The sequence below is a fragment of the Giraffa tippelskirchi genome, chromosome 6 (genome assembly GCF_054371585.1).
Source record: "Giraffa tippelskirchi isolate mGirTip1 chromosome 6, T2T-mGirTip1v1.2.pri, whole genome shotgun sequence".
Lineage (NCBI taxonomy): Eukaryota > Metazoa > Chordata > Mammalia > Artiodactyla > Giraffidae > Giraffa > Giraffa tippelskirchi.
In genome coordinates, this window is record NC_137280.1 from 107,158,887 (window position 1) to 107,186,073 (window position 27,187).

At 38.4% G+C, this 27,187-nt stretch overlaps 1 protein-coding gene across 14 annotated transcripts in view; it reads right to left on the reverse strand.

The window, feature by feature from the left end:
* SNCAIP (synuclein alpha interacting protein) overlaps positions 1–27,187 on the reverse strand; it is a 162,011-nt gene that overhangs the window by 98,260 nt on the left and 36,564 nt on the right. For 9 of the 14 annotated variants that reach the window (XM_081499049.1, XM_081499040.1, XM_081499047.1 and 6 more), the window contains one exon: positions 26,018–26,114. The exons of the other annotated variants lie outside the window; for them this stretch is intronic. The gene's annotated coding sequence lies outside the window, so the exon portion shown is untranslated. The remainder of the gene's footprint in view (positions 1–26,017; positions 26,115–27,187) is intronic. 14 annotated transcript variants of the gene reach the window in all.

Sequence of the window (27,187 nt, forward strand, 5' to 3'; positions counted from 1 at the left end):
GGGGCATCTGCATTCATGTCTCTTTTTACTTCTTAACCCACCATAACTTTCTACTTCTTCTAAGATCAGCTTCTACAACTAAATGCAGTAACACCTGGACTTGTCTGATATCCTTCCTCCTTTTCCTTTAAGGGTCTAATAAAAAATTAGGTCAAAGGTCTTGGTCCACTGTTGCTATACACCAAAAACTAACACAACATGGTAAATCAACTATACTTCAATTAAAAAAAAAATGTCTCATAACTATGTCAAATATCTGAACAAGAAGAGGTTGAACGCAGATGCTTATTTTTTTGGATGAATTAAATGTGGTGGGTTGCTTTAGGCTATTTTTCAGCTTCAAATCATTTAAAATCAATCAAGAGATGCGCTCGCTACAAGTCGTCACTAGTTTCTTGCACCATCCTAGGTGCTATGACAAATAGGGATTATGTTTTCTTCTTTCCTTTTCCCCTTTGTACTTAAGTCATGTTGGATCGTCAGTTTAAACACTCAGGCTTACTTCGAGTTCCACGTTCGTTTCCCCTTCTCCTGGGCCTGACTCTTCCAGGTTAGGTAAAGGGAGCAAATCTGAACCATCGGGGTCCTGGTCAGTCTCAGCCTCCCTCCACAGAGTCTCCCAGGGAAGGAACTCTGTCACGTGCACACGGAGTCCCTTCTGGGAAGCAATGACAACTGGTAGAACAGGCTACACAGCGTGGATATGTGACTCCTTGAACTGTTGGCAGTAAGTGCAACAAAGTTGGGGAGACAAACAAGAGAAGCCATGGTACCTAGAAATTCAATGTTTCAAACATAGCTTCTTTTCCTCCCAACCCTATAGTTTATCTGTGACTCAAACCCTTATCAAACTTTCCAAACTCCATCCTCCAAGGTGAAGAGAGTTGGAGCACATGTTGCCACATTATTCAACTCATATGCATGCGTTTGTTATCATTATATCATTATGGCGGGGGTGGGGTGGGGAGGTTGGGAGCACTTCCAAGGCTTCTGAGCATGGTTCTTGCTCAGTTCAGCCTCAGTTGGACTGCTGCTTCACTCGTCAAGCTCCAATCGAGTCCTTGGCTCGCTCCCTTATCATCTAGTCATATGTCGACATTCTCCAGTTTCCTCCTCTCCCATTTAAGCTGATCCTGCACTTGGTAACCAGTACACGTTCCTATGAGTTCTCTGACTTCACACATTCCATTTCTACCGATAAGCCTTAAAATTTCCCTGCTCTAACTCACTTCAGTTCTCTTCAGTCAACACTGCAGTTCCCTGCACATCTTTGAGCTTCACAGAGGACAAACCTGGCTCTCCACCATTTGCTCCATTCCTGGGGTCAAAAAATACCCAGATTTCTGAATTTCCAACATAGCCCCTGTGGTGATTTATAGTGGTAATCCTTGTACCTCAGAGGGCAATGACATTTATATTCACCTCACACTCTTGACAGATCTCTACTCCATCATCCAACAATCACAGGCATGTAAGTGATAGAGACTCAAATCTTCATCTGTAAATTAGGAATTTGACCTCTGCTGCTACTGCTAAGTCGCTTCAGTCGTGTCCGACTCTGTGCGACCCCATAGACAGCAGCCCACCAGGCTCCGCCATCCCTGGGATTCTCCAGGCAAGAACACTGGAGTGGGTTGTCATTTCCTTCTCCAATGCATGAAAGTGAAAAGTGAAAGTGAAGTCGCTCAGTCGTCTCTGACTCCTAGCAACCCCATGGACTGCAGCCCACCAGGCTCCTCCATCCATGGGATTCTCCAGGCAAGAGTACTGGAGTGGGATGCCATTGCCTTCTCCTTTGACCTCTGAGGGTTTTTAAAAAAATTTTTTTAATTGAGGTATTGTTGACTTATAATGTTGTGTTAGTTTCAGGTATACAGGGCCTCCCTGGTGGCTCAGATGGTAAAGAATCTGCCTGCAATGCAGGACACCCAGGTTCGATCTCTGGGTTGGGAAGATCCCCCGGAGAAGGAAATGGCAACCCACTCCAGTATTCTGGCCTTGAGAATCCCATGGACAGAGGGGCCTAGTCCATGGGGCTGCAAAGAGTCAGACACGCTGAGTGACTCACACACACCTAGTCCACATACAGCAAAGCGATTCAGTTATATATATATAAGTATCTGAATATACACACTTTTTTCAGATTCTTTTCCATTATAGGTTATTACAAGATATTGAATATAGTTCCCTATGCTATACATTAAGTCCTTGTTGTTTATCTGTTTTGTATATAGTAGTGTGTATATGTTAACCCTAAATTCCTCATTTACCCTTTCCCCTCTCCCCTTGAGTATCTGTAAGTCTGTTTGTGAAATCTGTGAGTCTATTTCTGGTTTATAAATAAGTTCATTCATATCATTTTAAAAATATTCCACGTATAAATGATATCATATGATATCTGTCTTTCTCTGCCTGACTTACTTCTCATAGTATGATCATCTCTAGGTCTATCCATGTTGCTGCAAATGGCATTATTTCATTCTTTTTATGGCTGAGTAACAGTCCAATATATACATATATACACCACATATAATAGTCCTATATATATATATATATATATATATATATATATATATACACACACATATATATACACACTGCATATAATAGTCTTATATATATATACACACACACACACATATATATACACCACATATAATAGTCCTATATATATATACACACACACACATATATATACACACCGCATCTCCTTTATCCACCATCTATCCATGGACATTCAGGTCACTGACATGTCTTGGCTACTGTAAACAATGCTGCTCTGAACACTGGGATGCACGTATCTTTCACATTAGAGTTTTATCCGGATATATTCCCAGGAGTGAGATTGCTGGATCATATGATAACTCTGAGGGTTTTGTAAAGAGTTAATGAGATCGTATAGGCAAAGTCCTCAGAAAAGTGCGCAACAGATATTAGTTGTTATTGCTTTTATTAGTTTCACTACAGATCTACTACGATATTCCCAGTGATAAGAAAAAGTTACTCAACGTATCAAGGTCAGTGATGATTAAGAAATCAGGATTCTGCAGCTGGAATTGAAAACATTCACACGTTACCCTCCATTTTCCATTGTTCCCAAATTGTATCCATCCTCCAGCGCTAGAAAATTACAAGGGTCACCCTTTCAAAATCATTACCAACCAGTTTTATAGAAGGTTAGAAGTTGACTGTGCTGACATAGGGCTGAGGAAACATGAAAGATCTTTCTTTCTTCCTCTATGTCTGGTCTGTCATTTGAAACTGATTATGTGGAAGTAGAAGATCAAATGATACTGATGGAAAAGCTGATCTGGAAAACCCAGGGGACAGCATGAGCAAACATGCTGAACAAGATCATGTGGAGGCCCTTAAGGTCAGTGAGAGAGCTCTTCATCAAGGGATGACAATAACTCCACTCAGGAAGGCCTGCTTATCCAACTTCCCACAGTTTCCAGGTTACAGAGGGATAGAAAAGTCATCATAATATGAAAATATTCATGAATGGGCTGCTTTAGCCACTCTGCCCTCAACACCTCACTCTGCTTACAAGCAGCATCTCTCTATATCCATTAATCAACATCTGTGGAAACCAGTCCCACATGGGCTGTGGGATGTTTCCAACCCTCCTTCAGTGCAACACGAATACAACGCAAAGTGGACTGGAAGCAAAATTGCAAAGCTTGCAGAAGATCAGGATCCATGAAGTCTGAAATTGTGTTGAGCAACTTTTTAAAATACACATCATCAGGTCACTGGAAAACGTTGGAGGGGTTAGTAATTCCAGAAACACATCAACAAGGATGATGGTGTAACAGATGTTTCACAAGAGAATGATTTGATGAGTAAAAGGTAAGGATAAGGCTTTGGATAACTTGATGAAGCACAAGGACCTCTTTTTTTTTTTGCAAAAATGACCATCATTATGTACTACAAAGACAAACACAAAATAAAGGATGTCATGTAACATAAATGTATAATTTTGTTGAAAGAATTAACAGGCAATTCATTCTAAAGATCTAGCCTAGGTCTCATTAAATAGAGACTGAGGCATAGATGGACTTATTTCCATAATTTCTATTTAAATTTTCAAGAGATTCGAATGACGTGAATTTTGTTTGTGTGTTTTACTATCTACTATGAAAACATGTTCAAGTTTTTAGTGACTTCACTTTTTAAGCAGGCTTTTATTCCTCTCCTGATTACTCTCAGATAATAAGGGCCTCTGGTACACATAATCATACTTTTTTTTTTTCATGAGAATACTTGGAGACATTACAAAATAAAACTTAAGTGCTAAGTGAAAGGGATCCAAAAAGCCATTTCTCTTCTTCAAGTAGAGTTCCAGCTAACGAATTTCACTAAGCTAAAGAGACAGTACTGTTTTTGAGCAGCTTCTACATGCCAGGCAGTTCACATGCCTAACTTGTAAAACTTACAACCACCCTGCAAAGTAGTTATAACCATCCCTGTTTCAGAGACAGGAAAACTGAGACATGGGGTAAGTGCCAATTATTAGTTTTCAAAGCAGGTCATTGGTGGAGACAGGATTACAATCTACAGTGAATGATATTCCTAAGGCCCTGAGGAGACGGGATACTGGAGGCCGGAATGCTGGAGTTGGTGGGAACCAGTAGTTTTCAGCTCAGTCTCTAATATAACCCTATTCATGACCAATCTTCATGAGAAAGACACTTGCAACGTTAATTTCTGGGGCTGGCTGAACAACTAGCCTAACGAGAAGACAGAAGGTCCAAAGCGCCAAGAGGCTCCAGGAATTCTGTTCAACTGGTGCTGCTATAGACAGCTGAAGCACTTCCAGGCATTTGCTTGTTGTGGGATACTCTTTTGAAGGGGAAGGCTGGCTATGTTACTAAATATTTGGGTCTCAAGCAGCCAAAAGCAATTCAACATCAAATGTTAAAATTCAAAAAGCATGGTGGGAAAGTGTTTACAGGTGCTCCCTGGTACAATATTTTCCCACTTCTACATGAAAGAGCCCGGCCACAAGTACAAAAAAATCAACTCTGACTGCATAAAGAGGTGCTTAAAATCCAGCAGGTTCTCCAAGTTGCAGCATGTTCCTTACCCAGGAATCCTTGGAGCACAGATCCTCCACTTGAGAAGCCGAAGGCACCATTACGTGTGGCTACAAATAATAGCAACACATGCTAGAGACCCAGCTCTTTATCTCTAAAACTACAGATTCATGGGCTGATGAGCACTTGGCTTTTAAAGACATACTCTGCACTACGTTTTTCCAAAAAAATAAAATTAATATGACTTTCCTCTAATAGCTATTATAATTCTCTCGTAAGATCTTATTAAATAAAGGTATTCACTGATTCAGTAAGCTTTGTGAAGAAAGGCATAGAGAATCCGCAAAGTGTACTTGTTCTGTTCAAGATTTAAACATCTCATGTTGTCACTTGGGGCAAAAGAATATTCAATGTGAAAATTACTCAGAAATTTAAATGCTGTGACATTATTTTGATAATTCAAATCTAACTAGAATCTAGGCCTCAGAGCATAGTTCAGTAAATTATTCTGGGCTTAAGCGACAGATTTCTCTGTCTTAAAACAAAAATGACAAAGTACTGTTTTTGAAACCATTCTTATTTTTGTATCAACTATATGGAATCATTTCCTATCTAGACAATTGTATATTGAAAACTTAAAAAAAAACAATTTAGAAAGTGTATTTAAAGGTTTCAGATAATTTGTAGAGCATTAAGTTAGAGGAAAATCTTAAAAAGCAAAGAATCAGACTTATTTTTAAGAGATGTGATTTGTTACTAGGAAGACACAAATTCTTAGCCCTGGATCACCTTACGTCTTATTACATATATCCAGAAGTTTCTCTGAGTTCAAAAGTTCATAGCAACAATTTATAAGGGTCTTAGCTCTGAAGCAAGCCAGGAGGAAAGTGCTGCTTTTAATCAACACTCAGCTACAATCCTTATGCTAAACATCTCACCAATCGGTGTGATGTAGAGTTCTTACATTGCCAAGACACCTCTCAGAAGTATGGTTTCCACAAGGTAAGTTCAGAAAAGTTACACAAATAACCTCCAGGTACACGCATTCCATATTACTAACTTTTGAGAAGTGTAGCCTTAGAGAAAAAAACATTGTGCATACATCCTAGAGATAAAGGAAGGAAAATGGTTTATTGTACTAGACAGAGACCAGGAAAAATGTGCTTTTCTCCTGGAAGTTGGATAATGTCTCTCTTTGTAGGCTGGAGTCCCCAGAGTGAGACTCTAAGAAGAGACAAAAGGTGGCAAACACAGGGGAATTCGAAGGGATTCCATTGCAAAGATTAGATATATTTCCCAAGGCTTCCCTTAGATATAAAAAAGAAATTTTGTAAGCCTGAAATTTAAGCCTGTTTTGGGGTACAGACGACTGGAGACAAACACTAAAGTGATAAAGATATCTCTTCCTGAAAGATACAAGGCTCTTCTCTCCCTCCTTCTCCTTTCCTCCCTCTCTGCTTCTCGACCTCCCTTCCTCCTTCCCTCTCCCTTCTCTTCTTCCTTCCTGCCACACATTTATCGAGCATCATGTGTCAGACACAGCCACTGAGCATTCAGCAGTGAATAAGCAAGACAGGCTCACTGCCCTAAGAAAACTCATTTGTTAAAATATAGTTCCCTGTGTTATACAGTAGGTCCTTTTGTTTATCTATTTTATATATAGTACTATATATCTGTTAATCTCAAACTCCTAATTTATCCCTCCCCTGTCCACTTCCTTTGGGAACCAAAAGTTTGTTTTCTATGTCTGAGTCTCTTTCATAAATAAGTTGTTTTGTATCATTTTTTTTAGATATCACATATAGGTGATATCATATGATATTTGTTTCCCTCTGACTTACTTCACTGAGTATAATAATCTCTAGGTCCATCCATGTTGCTGCAAATGGCATTATTTTACTCTTTTATGGTTGAGTAGTATTTCAGTGTGTATACATATAGATAATGGGAATGCTCTAAATGTGCACTGTCTGATGAGGTAACCACGAGCAGCTAGTATCCCCTGAGCACTTGTAAGATGGCCATGGCAACTGAACTCGGTTTTAGACTTTATTTCATTTTAATCTGTTATGTTTAAATTTAAATAACACATGTGACTAATGGCTACCATACTGGACAGCACAATTCCAATGGATTAATCAGACAATAAACCAACAAGTATATACAGTATTTTCAGGTTTGGGTAAGAGCAACAAAGAAAAAAGGCAGGCTGAGGATGACTAGGGGGAGAAGGTTGGACTTTTTAAATTATGGTGGATCAAGGAAGGGCTTTTTCTTCACAAAAGCCATCAAGGCACACGAAATGTAGGGGAAGAGGATTCCAGGTAGAGGGAACTGCAAGTGCAAAAGGTCTCCAGTGAGAGGGAATGCAACAGAGGGAAAGAGCAGGAAGGCTAATGTGGAGGAGAATAAGCGCAAGCAAGTTTGAGGAGACCAAGTCTGAGAAGCAGGTGGAGGGGTGGGGCTTCATGGCTTTGCGGCCCATGGAAAGGAGTCTGGAGTTTCCTTTGATGGTGGAGGGAAGCCAGTGAATGGTTCCAACCAGAGAGTATCATGAGTTGATTTATATTTAATGAGATCAGATAAGCAGCTGGTTAAGAGACCAAACTGCAAGAATGGAAGAGTAGAAACAGCACTCAGGAGGGAACCCAGAGTCAGGCCTGATGCTGCACTGGCTTGGCTAGGACCACACCAGTGCCAGACTCTAGTGTGCTCAGAGGGTGGGGCCAACAGGCCTTGGTGATGCATGATTGGTGGTGAGAGTGCATGTGTGTGAGAGAAAGGAAAGCGAGAAATCAAGGAGGTCGATTTGAAAGGGAACTGTAGAGCTAATCCCGGTATCACCAGCCGCTGGGGATGGAGTGCCATTTGAACTGTCGAACAGTGTGAGAAAAAGATGCTGCTCAAACTCCCAGAAGCAGTCAAATCATACAAGCCCTTATCAACATGTCAGGAAGCCTGTGTGTGTGTGTGTGGTGTGTATGTATAAAATTGTAAGTAAAATATGCCCAAGTATTTCAATCTAGTCAGAAAGAACTTTAGGCATATAAACTATGTAATGACCTTTTAAAAAGGAAGCCAACTCTTGCAACATCTGTTGTTGCCAAAATACATTTTGGCACAGTATTAAACACAATCTACATATATTTATACATGCATAAATGCCACCCACCTTCAGAACCAGTTATTCTAAACCATAATCATATGCTATCCAGTAGGAGAGTTGGGGTTCAGACCACCTCAACCTCTCATTACTGTATTGTTTTCAAGTGTTTAATGCTGGAATTGATAACATATTTTCTCTGACATGTCTGTTGGTGTGTTATGCACAAAAAAAGCCCTAGAGGGGCCTCACAGATTCAGTGGTATCATCATATATAGGCAGTAACTTAAATTCAGCTCTATAGTGAGAGGGAGGAAGGAAGGAAGGCAACTGACATAACATGAGAAATTCTACTCACCATTCTCCTCAACGAGTCTGGGCCTGAAAATGAACATGAGACTCAAGATAGGAAATTAGCTGTTCCAACCATTGATTTGGTTCCATTTCATGCTGCGGGAATCCTACCATGTCGGGCAGGATCTAGTGTTACTTTTCCCTATAATGTGGCCCTACATCATCTGATGTGCAAAGACAAAGCACCGTTTCCAATGTTGGAGGAAAAACTGACAGCACTGGGCTTATGGGAAGGTGGATTTTAAGGGCAATTTAACAGGCATTCAGAGGTTATTGTGACTAGACATATTTTCTGCCTCATGTGCCAAGTTTACAACCTAATCACTTTATAGACTAGGGCTTCACTCTATACCAGGGGATCTCCAACGTCCAGGATCTAATGCTTGATGATCTGAGGTGAAGCTGATGTAATTATAATAGAAATAAAGTGCATAATAAATGTAATGCATTTGAACCCCACCCCTGGCCCTCGATCCACGGGAAAACTGTCTTCTACAAAACTGGTCCCTGGTGCCAAAAAGGTTGGGGGCCACTGCTCTATACCATTATGTATTGGCACAGAGTTGCTTCAACTTTACTCAGAAGGAAAATCATGAAGGATCTTATATGGCTATCTCTCAGTTTGAAAGAACTTGAAAATCAAGCTTTCTTGAGATTTAGTTTTTTAGGGGAGGCCACCCTACAAATGAGAAACATTAACAGGAACAAAAGAGAATGTACAAATTTTGAGGGGTCTTATCTAATAAATTTATGGCCTCTGAAACACGATTTTAAATCTGAGTTGGATCTGTTGTGTGTTTATATAACCTGTGGAGAAGTAACAGAAAAGTCTTTGCATGGAATTTGCTTACCTCTCTAGAAATGTCTACGGTATGAGGCCAAACTCTTGAACAAAGAATGCATGTACCCTCCTCACACACTAACTTTTATTCTACTAAAGAGTAGTATGATCTCAAAACCTAAACATTCCTTTGGAACATAAAACCAGAATTTGTATCATGGCACTTGCAAATTTGGGAGTGTGCCTAGAAAAACAAACATGTTTTCTTTAATTAGCCCTAACAGAAAAGAAATACAACTGGAAATTAATATTGTTGGTTTTAAAATGCAATAGAAAATAGAAAACATGGTTCATAAACTCCAAAGAAACCTGAGTTTGTCCTATGCTTTACTCTGAAAAAAGAGTATAAAAATAAATAAAAGGCCAGTTGATCTGCTTTAAAAGGGATGTTTCATTTACTGTTTTTGATTAGTTTGTGTTTTTGCTCATGTTTAAACTCCTACTAGGCTGATCATTGAAAATATCATATAACCCTAGTCACATAATATTAACATGATTACTTCACTATATATTTGCTCCAAGACAATCAACTCAGTCAGGGCAACTTTGCTTTCAATTGCCTTTGCTGAAAAGCCGCATAAACATCCAAGACCAGTTAATTCTTTCCATGGGCTTTAAGCCTCATTGACATGCAGATGAGAGTATGATCAAATGACAAGCCTGGGAGCCAAGTGCTGTGAATGAGTTTACCCACAGACATGATGGGGACTCAAGCCTATGGGCCAAGAGGAGGATGCAGCAAGAATTCTCTCCGCTCCCTATCACAGCCTCTCTGGAAGACCAGGGTCTCTTGCAAAGAATATTAAACTAAATACAATTCTCAGAACACTCTTCCTTGAACACAACAAAACATGCAACAAGTAGAAGAAGAAAGGAAATTCTAGCCTGTGCCTTAACAAAATGAAATGCCCAGCTTTCTGAGATAGGAAGATGAATGTGAACCAAGGAAGGGCAAACTCAAATGTCGACTAGGCAGGGCGGGTCATGTAAATGAGTCAGCTAGAAAACCTGACTTATAAGTCAGAAAGAGAAAAACCAGTATCATATATTAATGTCTACATGTGGAATCTGAAAAAAATGATATAGACAATCTTATTTACAAAGCAGAAATAGAGACACAGACATAGAAAACAAACCTATGGATACCAAGGGGGAAAGGAGGGTGGATGGGATGAATTGGGAGATTGGGGTTGACATATATACACTCTTATGTATAAAAGTGAGTGAGATAAAGTCTCTCAGTTGTGTCCAACTCTTTGCAACCCCATGAACTATACAGTCCATGAAATTCTCCAGGCCAAAATACTGGAGTGGGTAGCCTTTCGCTTCTCCAGGGGATCTTCCTAACCCAGGGATCAAACCCAGCTCTCCTGCATTGCAGGCAGGTTCTTTACCAGCTGAGCCACAAGGGAAGCCCATTATGTATAAAATATGTATAAAACAGATAACTAATGAGAACATAGTATGTGGCACAAGGAACTCTACTCAATGCTCTGTGGTGACCTAAATGGGAAGGAAATCCAAAAAAGAGGGGAGATATAAGTATACATACAGCTGATTTACTTTTCTGTACAGCAGAAACTAAAACAATGTTGTAAAGCAACTATACTCCAATAAAAATGTAAAATAAATAATTAAAGACAATCATGAGTTGTTTCGAAAAATAAAGACACTCCAAAAGGGCAAGATCTGGCATGGTCACTCTGGTTTCCAACTATACACAAGCATCCTGCCCCACAGCTAGGACACAGTACATGCTCAATATGCATGCATTATTAAATACATTGATAAATGCTGTCATCAAGTAGCTGTGTAATTTGTCTCTAGGGGAACCCTTCTTTTCTTTGCTCCAAAACATGGTGCTTGGGTTACACCAGTGGTTTTCACACTGGCTCAGCCTCACCCCATCCCCATCTTGGGCCCTCCTACTATTCCTGCTTTAACTCAACAGCCGTTTCTTCCCCTCAATTATCCTATAACTGCTATAATTATTTCAAGCTTTTGGTTAAAAAATACACAAATCATAACTGTACAGCTTAATGAATTTTCACAAACTGAGTCCATCTCCCTCTTGTCCCATCTCAGTCACTGACCCTCCCCAGTCCCAACTGACAACTCTCCTGAATTCTAACACAACAGACTGGTTGGCCTTGCTAACTTGACATAAATGGAATCACAAAGTATATACCCTTGCACTTGGTTTCTTCTGCTCAACACGTTGTTTGGAATATTCATCCATAATAGTGTGTATAATTGTTCATTCCTTCCAGCTCTAATTCTACTGATGTTAACTACTAAAGCAATACACAAGAAAAATACTTTTGAAAACAGCCAAGGCAATGTAATTGATCTCAGTAATAAACAGAACCATAGCAGATACAGCCTAGGCAATATCATCTTAGTCTAAATGTGTATTAAAGGATTTCCCATGTTGATGGGGCTCTGCATCCACTGGCGATAAGTAACTGGAAACTGATGGTGATTCCAGACCTGTTCTAGACAAACTTTCCAGAGTCCACAGTTCTATTAACTGTTCATTTAGAACCATGGCATATCAACTCTGGTTAACCATATATTTATCTGTAAAGCAAGGTATAAAGTGAGTAGCCGGCAACTCAAATGCATGAAGACAACAAAAAGAAATATTTGTTTAAAAATGGACTCACATCTTCTTTTCAAGGAACCCAAAGTTGTTTTATGTTGTCATTTGTTCACAATGATTTTTTTCTTGGCTTGTAACTGTGAGGAATAAAAAGACTGATTCTCTTTACAAGGTTCACAGTGAGCGAGAAAAAGTTCTGGAGGACCAGAGGAACAGGCAGAACACAGAGGATTTAAAGGGCAGTGAAACTGCTCTGTATGATACTGGAAAGGTAGATACAGGCCATTATACACCTGTACAAACCTGTCAACTGTAGAACACTGGGAACAAACCCTAAGGTAAACTATGAATTCTGTGTGATAATATTATGCAAATATAGGGTCATCAGTTTAACAAATGTACCACTCTGGTGAGGAATGTTGATAATGGGGGAGGCTGTGCAAGTAGGTATGGGGGCAGGAGGTCTACAGGAAATCTCTATATCTTCTTCTCAATTTTGCTGTGAATTAAAAATTGCTCCACAAATAAAGGCTGTTGAAAATATTACAAAAGTGGGAGAATTGACAAATATCCAGGAACTTCCCATAAAGCAATTTCTGAACTATTTATACTAATATTTACATTAATAACAATTTATACAGTTGTATCATAGGGAAGGCTGAGAGTCTATTTTTATTAGACAACTCTTCCTATAAACTTTTACAATAGTAACATTTCAAGCAAAACTGTTTCTAGCACTTCTCTTTTTATAAGATGAAAGTATAAATCTCTGTGATATTTCCAGTGTCTGTGAAATCTCAAAAATTGTTTTAGGTGTACAAGATATGCTGGTGATTTATTATTTATCTTTCTGCATTTAGGTTCTGAATTTGGGAAAGCAAAATTCCAAAGTTTTCAGAGAAAATGTAGGCACTTCTTTGAGCTAGGATCATATATGACTTTCAAGCAATATTTGGTAACAAGAAAACATTGAAAAATAAGCAGAAATGACACAAAAAACTAAAAAGAAACTTAGTTCTTTCATAAGTGAGAAATTTTTGCCTTATTTTCTTAAATAATCAAAGATATAGTAAAGTCAAAATAAAGCACTTCCTTAAAAAGTTTTGCTATCTAAGAAAACAACAATAAAGTAAATGAAAATCTTTGATTTTGTACATAAGAGTGTTAATTAGTAAACCAAAGAAACAAAGCCATCAAATTGAGCACACTTTTTAAAATGTTAACAATTCTCATTCCCTGTTTTCAGACTCAGGTAATATAAGCCAGGGCAAATAATATTTACTTTTCAAGGTTGACCCTTCATTAGAATAGGACTCAGGAGGTCTGTGAGGTCAAATCTTATCCCCAAATTAAAGTTTATGGCCTTTATATTAATATGCAATGAATTAATATCAAATCAATAAATACAAAAGCTATATGAAATTTTAAAAAGGTTAAAAAACATTTTTTAAAAATCTCCAAGAACCTTTTCTGTAGTGAGGAACTATTTTCTAATCCTCATATAGAACTATGAAGAAAGGTTTCTAATGTTTATGATACCACAAAATCTGGCAAATCAAAAAAACCACTATAATTCCATATTTACAACTGTCCTTCAGTAAGAGAAGAAAGCTCAGTAATCAGAGAAGATAACTTAGCAGCAACTTGGACTTTAATCCTATTAATGAGAGTCCAATGCAAACTCCAATAATTTAAAAGAAAGCTATTTTATCTATGGATGTTTTTTAAAAGACATCTTAGTAAAAAAAAAAAAAATAGTTTTAAAAAATTCCTGGAAATTTTGCAAAGACCCCTGAGCCTTTAATGCAATCAGTGGTGTAATCTTCGATGACAAGGTAGAATTGGTTATACAAGGAACTCATTTTTCTGGGAGGCAATGGATAAAATCCAGTAAGAGGTGCAGAGGCAAAAAAGTAATTAACGACTTTCACAGAATTTACCACAAGTACCAACTTAATACATTTGTGAAAACATCATAAACAAACGCTGAACATCCAAGATTTTCAAGACTGCACTTTGCCAATCTGTCATAAGCCTGGTTGCTTCCAATACAGCCGTTAGATGAATCAGACATGCCTGCCTCCTAGAGGATAACAGTGGGTGAGATCACAGTACCTTGCTTTTGGGGAAACAACAGGTCATCATTACTGACAAATCCTTCCTTTTGAGGAAGGGCATCATCTGGTTTTCTGCTTTAAAGCCCACATATTGTATACAAACTCTTCTAGTTTGGGACAGGCTTGGCCAAATTTGCTAAATAGCCAGCCTTCCTCGATGAGGTCAATACAAACATCCCAGTTAGAGGGCTGGGTCCAAATACAGAGATGTTGCATGCTGCTGATTAGTACCCTTTGCCCAGGCCTGTTTAAACCTAATGACATCAAACACAAAACAAAAAAAGCTATTTACTGACTATGCCAAGTACACAACCACTACAGACGAAATAATGTCTTTAATCAGTCCACATTCTTAATATCCTCTGGAGTCAAAAAGCACATCTATTAATGGGGGAAAAGATGTAAAATGAGAAGAGAAGACACCACAAAACTTATGGTAAAAAAAAAAGGCATGAAAAAGGATAACACTTTCATATCCAAAAGAACACCGAAGTTTATATGCTGAATCAATAGAAAATGTTAGAGGTAAAATAAGATCTGGGTTATAGTAACTGATGCCCTAGATACAGAGTTAATGTTTCTAACAAAGATCTTCAGGATTAAAGAAAGTAAAGAGCACTCACTACCACTAGCAAGAATAAATACTAAATGTCATTACATGGTCTTTGGTGTTCTGGCTTCGGGTAAGCCTCAAGAAATCCCTCAGTACCACCCCAATCTCTTGTAAACACCTTTATCTCATCTACCTTCTTTTCATCTCACCTTCTCATCTGGGACCCACCTTTTTGTCCGGCTTTGCCAGGAAGCAGCCTGACTCTAGTTTGGACACCCATCTCGTGACCACCCCATCATACACCTTCCATGATCCCTGGGCTTTGTTGCACACATAAGCACAAAAAAACTAAAATAACATGGTTTTTGCCCCTAAACATTTGTAATTAAAGTTGGTCAGTGATGAGCTGTGAGTCAGTCTGAGCTAAAGTACAGAAAGGTGATTTCTGAGACTTTTCTAGTAATAAACAATGATTCAAGCAAAACTCTTTTAACTGTAAACATGTTGTGAGGCATTATTCTTTGTGCACAAAAGAAATGCAGAAATCTCAACTGTAATATCTATTTAGTGTGTACTGAAATACAACAATAATGTTAAGAATCATGTCATCCCAACTAAAAATTATATAAGCTGAAACTAATTCTGAGAAACTGAATTAAGATAAAGGAAGAAATCTTCTATTTTTAATGGGAACTTACAAAATTATTTGTCATATTTCTTTCCACTAAAACATAAAAATCAGCAAACCCATTTACGCATTTACAAGTCTTTCAGGTGAGATGGACTCCTGAGTTCAGATACTGATGTGCTTAACTTATGCCAAAAGTAGAAATGTGCCATGATCAAGAAGATGCAATTCTTGAAATAAATCTGTACAAAATAAACTTTTATTACAGCTGAATGAAATATTGAGATTCTCCCTGCCATTAGATCCTTTTCCATAACTTCCTAACTTAAGAACTTACTGAGTGTGTATCTAATATGAGAAAACTGTACTATTCACATGGGGAGAAATACAATATAGCGGTTCCTTCTAAAGAGCATTCAGCTGATGGGAGAGCAGAAGGGTGTGGACGTTCAGAGGTGGACAGGCTGGCGAGGATGGCAGGCGGTAAGACAGGTAGACACACAGGATGGTCACAGGCAAGGCAGTTCCATCAGAAGTATTTCAGCTCAGTGAAGCACCACCATAGATTTAGGGAATAAGTGAAAGTGAAAGTCGCTCAGTTGTGTTCAACTCTTTGCAACCCCATGGACTCTACAGTCCATGGAATTCTTCAAGCCAGAATGCTAGAGTGGGTAGCCTTTCCCTTCTCCAGAGGATCTTCCCAACCCAGGGATCGAACCCAGGGATCTCCCACATTGCAGGCAAATTCTTTACCAGCTGGGCCCCAGGGAAGCCCAAGAATACTAGAGTTGGTAGCCTATCCTTTCTCCAGCGGATCTTCCCGACTCAAGAATTGAACCAGGGCCTCCTGCAAGGTACACTTATGTGTGTCTACAGTAGGATGCAGAAAAGAATAGAGAAAGTGAAGTGTGACAAGTCTGAAGAGGCCCTGCCTCTCAGATCCTCAACCTCTCAGGAACACAAGGAGCAGTGTGATGTTTTCTTTAAAGAGAGTAATTACCAGCAGAAAAAAATTAAAGAAATATACAGTTCAAAATGCAGAAACGAGTTATTATGGTTAAGAATACTCTCTTTCTTGTCAATAAAGACCTAACAGGTTGCCAATGCTTTTTCAAATTTGACTTATGTAAGGGAAAACTTTAGAACTTTTTTAATACATTAAAACAATGCTAGTAGAAAGAAAACAGCCATATTCATTTTTTTGATTCTGCAAAGCGAATCATTGGAAGTTAATACCTTTTGATGTACTATCAGTGGTACTCACTAGAATCTCAAAAGAAGTCTTAAAAACAAACAAACGAAAAAAAACAGTTTTTCTCAAGCTTCAACTGTCAGAGATTCTGATTTAGCTGTGCTTGAAGTGGAGCCTGGGAGCAAGTCATTTTAAAGCCTGACAAGAGTTGAGAATTACTGTGCTAAATAAGTATTTTGAGATGAAACAAATAAATACTTTGGGCTTTTAATGAAGGAAACAACTGAGGCACATTCTACTCATAATTACTGGTGATGGATAATTCAGAGTCCATCTGGTGATGAATAGTTCAGGTGGCTTTATCATGAGGCTTTCACTATCAGAAAAATTGGTAACAGGAAAAGGCTAAGGCACCTTTTCACTGAAATAGTGAAAAACATTATGTTGGGTTATTATCTTAAATAAATTCATTAAAATTATATCATAAGGAAAATTTTAAGCTATAACTGCAGCAATGAACTGGAGTAAAGATTGAATCAAGTAGACATAATTTTTCTTTCCTGACAAAATTACACTATAGTTCAGCCTAAACTAGAGCTATTATTTCAAAGAATACTCAAAAATGTCATAAATTTTCCCAGGGGTTTCTCTTGCCCTTTGATTCTAAAATAATTTTCATATGAAACATCTACTTATGTCCTCATCCATTTTTGTTCTCTCATTTTTAATTGTTCATTGGTCTCACTCTGCCAGATCCTCATTTATCGATGGATTTATATGTGATTCAGGCAGTTTTCCAACATCAGTTGTTTTGAATTAACAAATCCTTTATATATATATATATAATTTTATTTATTTACTTATTTATTTATTTATGACTGTGCTGGATCTTCACTGCTGCACGGGCTTTTCTCTAGCTGTGGTGAGCAGGGGCTAACCTCCAGTTGCGGCGCTTGGGCTTCTCATTGCAGTGGCTTCTCTTGCTGCAGAGCATGGGCTCCAGGGCACTGGGGCTTCAGCAGTTAGGGCGTGTGGGCTCAGAAGTTGTGGTGCACAGGCTTAGTTGCTCCGAGGCATGTGGGATCTTACCAGTGAAGGGATCGAACCCGTGCCTTCTGCACTGGCAGGTGGATTCTTTACCACTGAGCTACCAGGGAAGTCCCAGAATTAATGAATTCTTGCAATCAATTTGTTTTGTTATATGGATTACATGTGTACCATATTTTTAGCATTGCCTTTTTGTGTGTGTGTTACATTGTTGTAAGCATCTTATAATCAGCCCAAAACTGATTAATAAAAACATCAGCTTAGTGAGATTTTAGAAGGCTACTTTTATAACCAGTCACTTTATCAGTAAGTATTTTCCTCTTATGATAGTTCACCTTGTAACCAAACTGTGAGGACTTAGACAATGAAGGCTCTTATTATCAGAACACTATTTAAGAACATCAAGGTAATGAACAACAGTAATTCTATAGACCATAATGTTCCAGAAATTGAAAGCTAGGTTCATATATCTTTTTTCACTTTAAGGAACAAAGATGTCTTAACAAATATGAGAGAATAAACTTTATATTGTTTCTATGTCCCATATTTATTTAGGGAACATATAAAATACTTGGAAAATTAAGATATTCCCATTTGTATACCAACTGTTAATATATTTTGAATGAAAGATATATGTCCCTCAGAATCTGAAATAATGAGAGGATCCCAGAAATTTGAGAAAAATATAAATATAATCAATATTTGTGGTATTTTTTACATATTGAAAGTTAAGAGGTAAAAACAAAATACAAATAATTTGCTTTGCTCATAATGTGCTTGGTTATGTTCAATATTCAAAGGCTGAGAAAAAGAGAGAAATAGGAAGAGAAGCATTTATTTTTATGTTTTTAATAAGAAGTGGCATGAGAGGAAAAATCAGGATAAATGTTTGCCAAATTCAACCTTTTTCTCCCACAAAAACTTCACAGTCCTATTTTAGATGAAAAGCATTAAATATTTCTTTTCACAATATTCTACAAATAAGACACAAACAGAACTGCTTGAATACGATGCTCATCATTCCAAGATACCAGGATGAGTGTGTTATTTTAGTTAAAAATGTAAAACATCTCTAGAAATTGAGAGCATAATCGAGCGAGACAAATGAAAATCAGTATTTTTTTTCAAATTGAGAATATCTACACATATGTGAAAGAACCAAGAACTTTCAGGATACCCGGAGAAACAACATATTCTTATATGGTTAGGCTTATGATTTTAGCATACTCTACACTTGTGTGCACACACACACACAAACACACACACACTATTGTTATCTCTGCAGTCTGGCCTTGAGCACAGAAGTCTGTCAAGAGACAAAAAAGAAATCATTCCCTAAAGCATTCCTACAACCAAAGAAGGCAGAGCTGGTGAGCAGATGTTCTTTGTGGTAAAGATGCTATGATGACCACTATATCCCAGCAAGCTTTGAAAAGCACTACTCACACAGACCTTCCAGAAAGCTATAATATATTACGGATGACAAAGAACTCATAGTCTATCTTTTCAAATAATTTGTGAGTAAAATGAAGAAAGTCAAACAACTCTGGCTTCCTGCAAATCCTACTGAAGTATATGTTTTTTGCTCCAGCTGCATTAAAACACTGAGTTTAATCTAATGATAAAAATTAGCTCACTCACATCTGGGAATCATTCCTGCAAAGCCTGCCTCAAACTGTGTTCTAATTATTCGGTAATCTTGTTAATGTGATTTTAAAAGAAACCCTACACAATCCACTGACAACTGCTTTCATTGTATCCATAATTATATCCATGTCATTAGTGTCTCTTAACAACCCCACAGTTCATAATATATCTCAGCAGTCAACATTATTACTTTTTTGTGGCTACTAAAAGATTTTAGAATTGACTTCTCAGCTTTATGCTACTATGCACTGGACATGCCAAAAATAGATCAAATAGATCATTTATCAACTCTCCTTTCATTCACCCAAACCCCAGGAAATCATCATGTAAGCAGATAAGAATGTGAAATTCCTCTTACTCAGTGACTAGGAAGAGGTGTATTTCAGTGTCTACTAATTTCGCTGTCTCTGAAATTATCTCTAATAGAGTTTTAAAACTCTATTAGTCCATGAATACATGCTTTGCAGGAAGAAGTTGAGTTGAGTTCATTGGTCAAACTGCCTTCTACTTGAATGAAGAGAAAAAAGGCAGTTTTATTTTGACTCTGGAAACATCATTAGGTATTTGAGACAAACTCTATCCCCTCATCTTTAACACTGGAATTCTACTTTTAACCTGTTCTAGTGACCCTAATATACTCAGAAAATATAAAACCACACAGAGCAAATCATGGGATAAATGAAATACATTTTTGAGTTTTAAAACAGTCCTTGTGAGGATGAATTCTAAAGAAGTACAAAAATGCTACCAAATGATACAGTGTAAGCCATCCTGTTGGATGTGCAAGTCACAAGAGCATGATTTTCCTGAATCTCTAACACTTCCAGAAAGACCTGTAGTTACGGGTTGTAGTGGACCACCTCAAGGAAGGAAATCATTAGAAGGCATGCTTTCCTGGAGGGCAGGAAAAAAAGCAATTCATACTCATCTCTGTATCCCCTACATCACGCATCAGGATGTTTTGCATGTAATGGAAATTTAATATGTCCATTGATTGAATAAATTCCTAAAATGGGTCTTTCCCAGTGGTCCGCTGGTAAAGAACCCACCTGCAATGCAGGAGCTACAGGAAACGTGGGTTCAATCCCGGGGTCAGGAAGATTCCCTGGAGGAGGGCATGGCAACCCACTTCAGCACTCTTACCTGGAAAATCCCGTGGACAGAGCCACCAGAGGGGCTATAGTTCATGGGTTCGCAAAGAGTCGTACATGACTGAAGCGATTGAGCACGCACACATGCACATTCCTAAAATGTTCTACTATCAGACAGAATTTCAGGGAATGAAAGTCTACTCTATTTCCTCTTTGTTTCCTGTCACCTCCACTCATCCAATTTCCATTATAAAACTATACCAAAACCTCTGGCTCCAGACGTTGAGCTATGCTATAATCCATGAGGGATAAGATATGATCATGTTACGCCACAAATGGAGGATGGGAATAACACTGGACAGAGAGCCTCAGGCAAGGACATCCCACCAGCATACTACGTAAGACCGGGTGAGCCAACACCCCTCCAAACCACAACAAATAAGAGGAATGGGACACACTGTTCCTTTGGTTCTTCTACTTCTGTGACTAATCCATGATAAACAGGGCCCAACCCACCGACCTGGAGGAAGGAAATGGCAACCAACTCCAGTATTCTTGCCTGGAGAATCCTGTGGACAGAGGAGCCTGGTGGGATGCTGTCCACAGGGTCGCGCAGAGTCAGACACGACTGAAGCGACTTAGCATGCATGCAATGGAGAAGGAAATGGCAACCCACTCCAGTATTCTTCCCTGGAGAATCCCAGGGACGGAGGAGCCTGGTGGGCTGCCGTCTATGGGGTCACACAGAGTCGGACACGACTGAAGTGACTTAACAGCAGCAGCAATCCACTGACCTAGGGCTGCCTTGGACTCTTCAGGACTTTACATAGATCTCAAGAAGAATCCATGAGAAGAAAAAATCCAGCATTTTCATTAATAATATTGATCCTATGTTTAAAAGTAAGAAATGATAGGTACTTTGAAAGAATTAAATAGGTACTATAATTAGGAAACACATGAGGGCACCCTAATCAACCAACAACAATAAATCTGATATAAACATTTTTTTGAAAAATCAATTGTCACAGACCTTTTGTTGACAATGCTAGTGAATTCTGGCATCTGCCTATGGCCATGTGGGCTATTCCTGTCATATAAAATTTCAAGTGGTATTCAGTATACAGCCTGAAGGGCCTACAATCTTCACCATGCCTGGTATACATGTCCATAATTCTTCAAGACAAAAGCACATTTGGCGGAATGTGTATATTTACTATTTGCTAAGCTGACAGCATTTTATCCCATTCATTTCTGGGCCTTATATCTAATCCAAGGATTTTGTGTTCCATCTTTACAATGAAATTCAGATTTTCTACTAAAGGCAACTACTTCAATTCAAAAGACAGCACGTAATGGTACTTATAAACATTTGCAGTTGGTTAAATTTAGGGAGCTAAAAAAGTAAGCATAAGGCAAGAAAAGATATTAAAATACAGAATACGAATTTTAAACTCAATAAATAAATTATTTCCTTTCAATTCCAAACTTCAATTGTTACTTCTCAAACTACAAAACAAGCATTTTAAGGAATGCTGTATTTGTTCTTCCGTACCTTCCAGCGAAACTATCTAATGACAAGCTTTTGCTTATTGACACATTTTTCAATGTTGCTTGTATAAGAAATGTTGGTACTTTCCAACTGTTTTCTGACTTCATGCATCATCTGGACTTTCTCTCCTCATTTCCTTACAGCTCAAGGCTTTCTCTTATCTGAAGCCATTTTTGGTTGACATGAAAAATGGACTCAAGTACAACTATTCCATCAAATGAAGGAAAAACCTAAATCTCAATTATGAAACAATTAATTGTAAAATCATTAGGTAGATTTTACTATACTTGAAGCTGTCTTTCTTTTCCATTAACAATTCTCTCAATTTATTTTCTGCTATATCAGTGATCTTTAATATCCTCACTCTATTTTTTTATAGAAAGTGTCTCTAAATAATTGACTCACTCAGTCAACAATTTCTCATGGGTTCCAAATTATGTGTCAGGTATTGGTCTGTGTACTGCACTTACAGGACTAAATAAAACACAAATTTCCTGCATTCATGTAACTTACATTTTTTTTATTTTTTAAAAAAAAGCAATTTAAAATTTTCTGAAATGAGCCTTGAGGGTAATGTAGCTTACATCTTGACAGGGGAAAAAAACAACAAGCAATATGTATCTCCAGGCTGAGACAGGTGCAAGGAAGATACATAGAGTAAGAGAAGCTCAGAGTCATAGGGTTGTGCAAGTTTTTAACAGAGTGGCCAGAAAAGGCCTGGTAAGATGACACTTGGGTAAAGGTGTCTGAAAAGAAAAGAAAAAGAAACCTATCCTGGTCTAGACCTTAGCTACCTTATCTTCTGTAGCTTGGTCATCACCAGAGCTGATATTTTGATCCCTCTCTTACTAAGACTTCGCAGCTGGAGAACCACAGAGCAACGGCTCTCAGTCTGGGGTGATTTTGCCCCAGAGGACATGGGGCAACGTCTGGACATTTGTAACTGTCACATCTGGGAGGAGGTTACATATTCACACGTGATTGGTAGAGGCCAAAGATACAGCTCGATATCCCCCAATGCACACAGACAGCCCCCACAATAATGAACGATCTGACCCCAAATGTCAGGAGAACCGAGGAGGAAAGGCTTTGCCGTATATGATGAAGCATGCTTGGCCTCTCCCAAACACTCAGTACCTACACCTAAGAGAAAACCAAAAACATTTTCAAAGAATATCATTTTAAAGAGTATCTATGCAGAGCTTACTTACAGAACAGTTTCAGTGATTCATTAAAGCAAAAAATAAAGATACAATTACTAATGTTTCATTACTTCAGTTTAAGTAACTGCTTACATATAAAAGCTATCTGTTCTTTCAAATAGTAATTAAAACTTTCACTAATTTCAACAGTCTCCAATGAATATTATTGAATTAAAAAAATGTAGCTAATATAATGGTAAGTTTCTGCTTTAGTAAAAAGACTTTAGTCTATAGTGATTTCTAGCAGAAGAGTGAGATGAAGGGGGAACATGAAAAAATTACTTGATTGGCAAGGGTTAAACTCTAGAAGTGGACACTGAGCTATCCACATGAGAGGCTAGCAGAAAATAATACTTGGCTGATTTAGTTTGGCAGAGCTTCCCAGGTGGCGCAAGTGGTAAAGAACTCACCTGCCAATGCAGGAAACCTAAGAGATGTGGGTTTGATCCCTTGGTCAGGAAGATTCCCTAGAGGAGGGCATGGCAACCCACTCCAGCATTTTTGCCTGGGAAATCCCATGGACAGAGGAGCCTCATGGGCTACAGTCCATTTAGTTTGACAGCTAAGTACTTAAGTAGGTTTCAACATTAAAGTGTTCTGTTTTCACTGTGTCATTAGAAAACCTGGTTGGTATGAAGGCCATACAATGTTTATAATGAACGTATTTGTTAAAACTACTATCAGATGCCATCTGCCGTGGGATCTCTTCCAATGCGAGTGTAATCACAAGGTTAGGAGGAAAAGAAGAAAAAAAGACATTCTATTTTGTTTCTTACTTAAGGAAAATGTAGAGATAGATCTTCACATATCAATTGCAAAAATTCCCTATACATCTCTAAGACAAGAACAATATATCTTAAACATTCTGCCACTGGAAAAAGAACACAGCCTGCTTATCACACTGTTACCATGAAAAAAAGGGACAAATGAAGAAGCTCACACTGTGGGATGCATTTTACACATTGCTGAGTGAAGAACACAGTTGGGAGGACACAGGCTGTGTTAAAGCTATGGGTTTGGGACCAGGATTGAGTCCTTTCCCCACCACTGACCAGGAGAATGGCCATGGCAAGTTCCTTAGCCTCTCTATAAGCTCCAGTTTCTTTATCTGTCAATCACGGATAATGGTCATCAAAGCCCCCCTGTCATGAGGATACAGTGACTAGACAGTGACTAGAGTACTTGCGCTTGACTTGGCACTCCATAAAGCTTTGGTAATTACTGACAGCATTATTGATACAACTAGCTGCATATGGACTGAAATGATCCTGCCTTTTCCTTAGCACCCAAATCCATATCCAATGATGTGAATCACTGTGAGAGATGCCAGCTTTTGCTTGCCAGAGGTCACTGGACACATGTAGTTGCCCTTCCTATGGACACTACCTGAGGACCTGAGCAATGAGTAGTGACTCCCACTGGGAAGATGGGACACAGAGCGGTTCTGGTTCCATTCTTGCATTCCCCAAACCACCCATCTCAGTTTTCTCTACCCTTAGACTGAGTGCACTTGGACAATAAGATAATAGGGGAGGAGAGTTAGGAGAAAAGGAGAAACCAAAAAATTATCACTCTGGGTGTATTAATATCGATGGCTAGCAATCAATATCCTGATTGCTGTGAGAACATGAAGCTGATGGGCAAAGATAGCTAAAATACAAAACATCCCATGAAGCACCACCCACGGAAGTTCTGCTCTAGAGGTGGCTAGAAGACAAAAGCATATTTTACTGAAATTTGCTAAACTTTCTCACAGTTTATTTAATACTTCTTTAATTTTTGATTCTGCGACATAATCAAGAAGTGAATTTATGAGAGACAAAGGATTTTAGAAACAACTAAATTTTGATAGGGTATTGCTCATTTTTGTGTGCTGGCTATTCCCATGACACACCATGTAACTCCTATCCAGCGTCTCCAAGATACTAAAAGTGGGCTTCAAATGGTAGAGCCTTTCCCCAAACAAAGCCGTTTCCTAAAGAACCCCAAGAGACAAAGGCTTTTATTGCTTTTCTGAGGAGGTACGAGACAGACCAAAGTTCTAAACAGTGACAAGAGGCATAGACAATCCTACAGTTTTCCAAACAAAAGTGCTAAAAAAAAAACAACCCTGGAGGTTCTTTGCATTTTCCCAAACTTAGGCAGATTTCATTTAAAACTTGGGGCTGGGTTAATATACAAAAGATTAATAAATCTGAGTCTTTAAATGATTTGCCTTCTTAATACACTAAATTGCGAACTGGAAAGTAGATGGTTCCCTTGATTAAGGTACCATAAAACCATCAGTAATGTCGATTTTGTATTTCAGAGTCTTGGACGAGTGTTAGTCACTCAGTCATGTCTGACTCTTTGTGAAACCACAGACTGTAGCCCACCAGGCTCCTCTGTCTGTGGAATTCTCCAGGCAAGAATACTGGAGTGGATTGTCATTCCCTTCTCCAGGGGATCTTCCCGACCCAAGGACCAAACTGGGGTCTCCTGCATTGCAAGCAGATTCCTTACCATCTGAGCTACTAGGGAAGTTATTTCAGAGTATGCACGACCAATTTGTATGTGTTAACTAGAAAATGCCAATGACTAAAGCAGCCAGTTCATTTACTGACCACAGTGCGTTACCCTGACGACTGAGAGTAACTTAAGTTTCAAAATCTTCATCCAGGCCAGGAAACTGAGACTGCTCAACCTGTAAAGTCTGTATACTTCTCTTTCAACACTTTAAAAATGTACCCTGTCAGTTTTAAGAGAGACAAGGTGCTGATTATCCTCACTGGTTAGCCAAGACATAAAGTAGAAATTTCTGGCACTAGAGATTCTAACGTTTAAATATGTCCTTCTTTATGGTAGAGCAGGCCCCTGGGGTTGAAAGTAAGGAGGGGTTTCAAGCCAAAAATGCATTTAAAAACATATACCTTCCCTCTTACTTCATGATCGCTTGAATCAATTTATAAATGCCTAATCTCAATTTAAGTTTAAATCCTAAGGTTACTAGAGCTAATTTATGGAAGTTCTCATGTAAGCAGCCTGAAAATCAGCTTAATAAACAGGTATTACTCACCATCAGCAAGTGCCTAATAAATTTGTCTAGACACAGGCGACGAGGCAGTAAAATTCACTCTAAAATTTCCATGGACTTGTGGGATTCATGTGGTTCTCTGAAATAATGAAATATAAGTGTTCACATATTTTAATAAAAAAGGGTCATTGAAATGATTGTTTATGTTTGTAGCACAAAGTAATAGTAAATATTGAGGATATTATGCACAATTGACAAAGCTGAATACTTTAAGGGCAGATTAACTTTTTAAATTACTTTCATAGCTGCTGTAAATTATTTGGAAAACATTCCCTTGCTTCAAGGTGTCAACACTTTGAATCACTGGTCTTTTACTCGGTGATTCTTAGTATTTACTGATGAAGGAAAGGAACGGAAGCTTCCCTGGTGAGGTAAGGAAGAGGTCTGTGTTAGAAGGCACTAGAATATTTCATCTCTCCGTCCATTAATTCCCATCTTCATCCTCTACTTATTCTTACCAGCGATCCTAGTCCAAAGGAGAGGAAAATGGGATGGTTCGCTGTATTCACATATATATTCAGGGAATCATACTTCAGAGTACTATTTATATTTGGCTCCTCAGTATTCAAAGTAACTCAGTTTCAGCTTGACCCCTCCACATCCATCACATTTTTGAGAAATATAGCAGAATTCCCATGTTCTCTACTGAACAACTGAAACAAAACTCAACACATGGAAAAAACACCTCAGGTGCAATGGAGGGAAAAAATCTCCCCACAGTTTCCAACTCTAAGTAGGCTTCACACAGTAACTTTTTCTGAACTGCTTTTAAGGGCAATTTATGAGTTCCTGATTGCTATAACATATTGTGCTCTTAAAAGGAAAAAGGTAATAGAAGTTTGGCTCCTTGCTGGCATTCCATTTTTTATAAGATTATTATATTGTCTTCAGGCTGGGTTGAGTCTGAAATTAATATAATTAACCTCCTGCTCAGCTACATGCATATATTTTCCATTCTCATTCATCTTTTCTCTCTGCCCTTGCAGACAGACTTGGAAAGGAAAGAAACCTATGTTCCGTGGTCTAACATTCATTGTTAGTTTCCAGACTTCTGTTCTAGAAGCCAGCATCGGTCGAATGTGAAAACAACCTGAGAAATCACAAGAGACTCTTCACAGTCGATCAGCTTGCTTTCCATAAATAGCACTTACA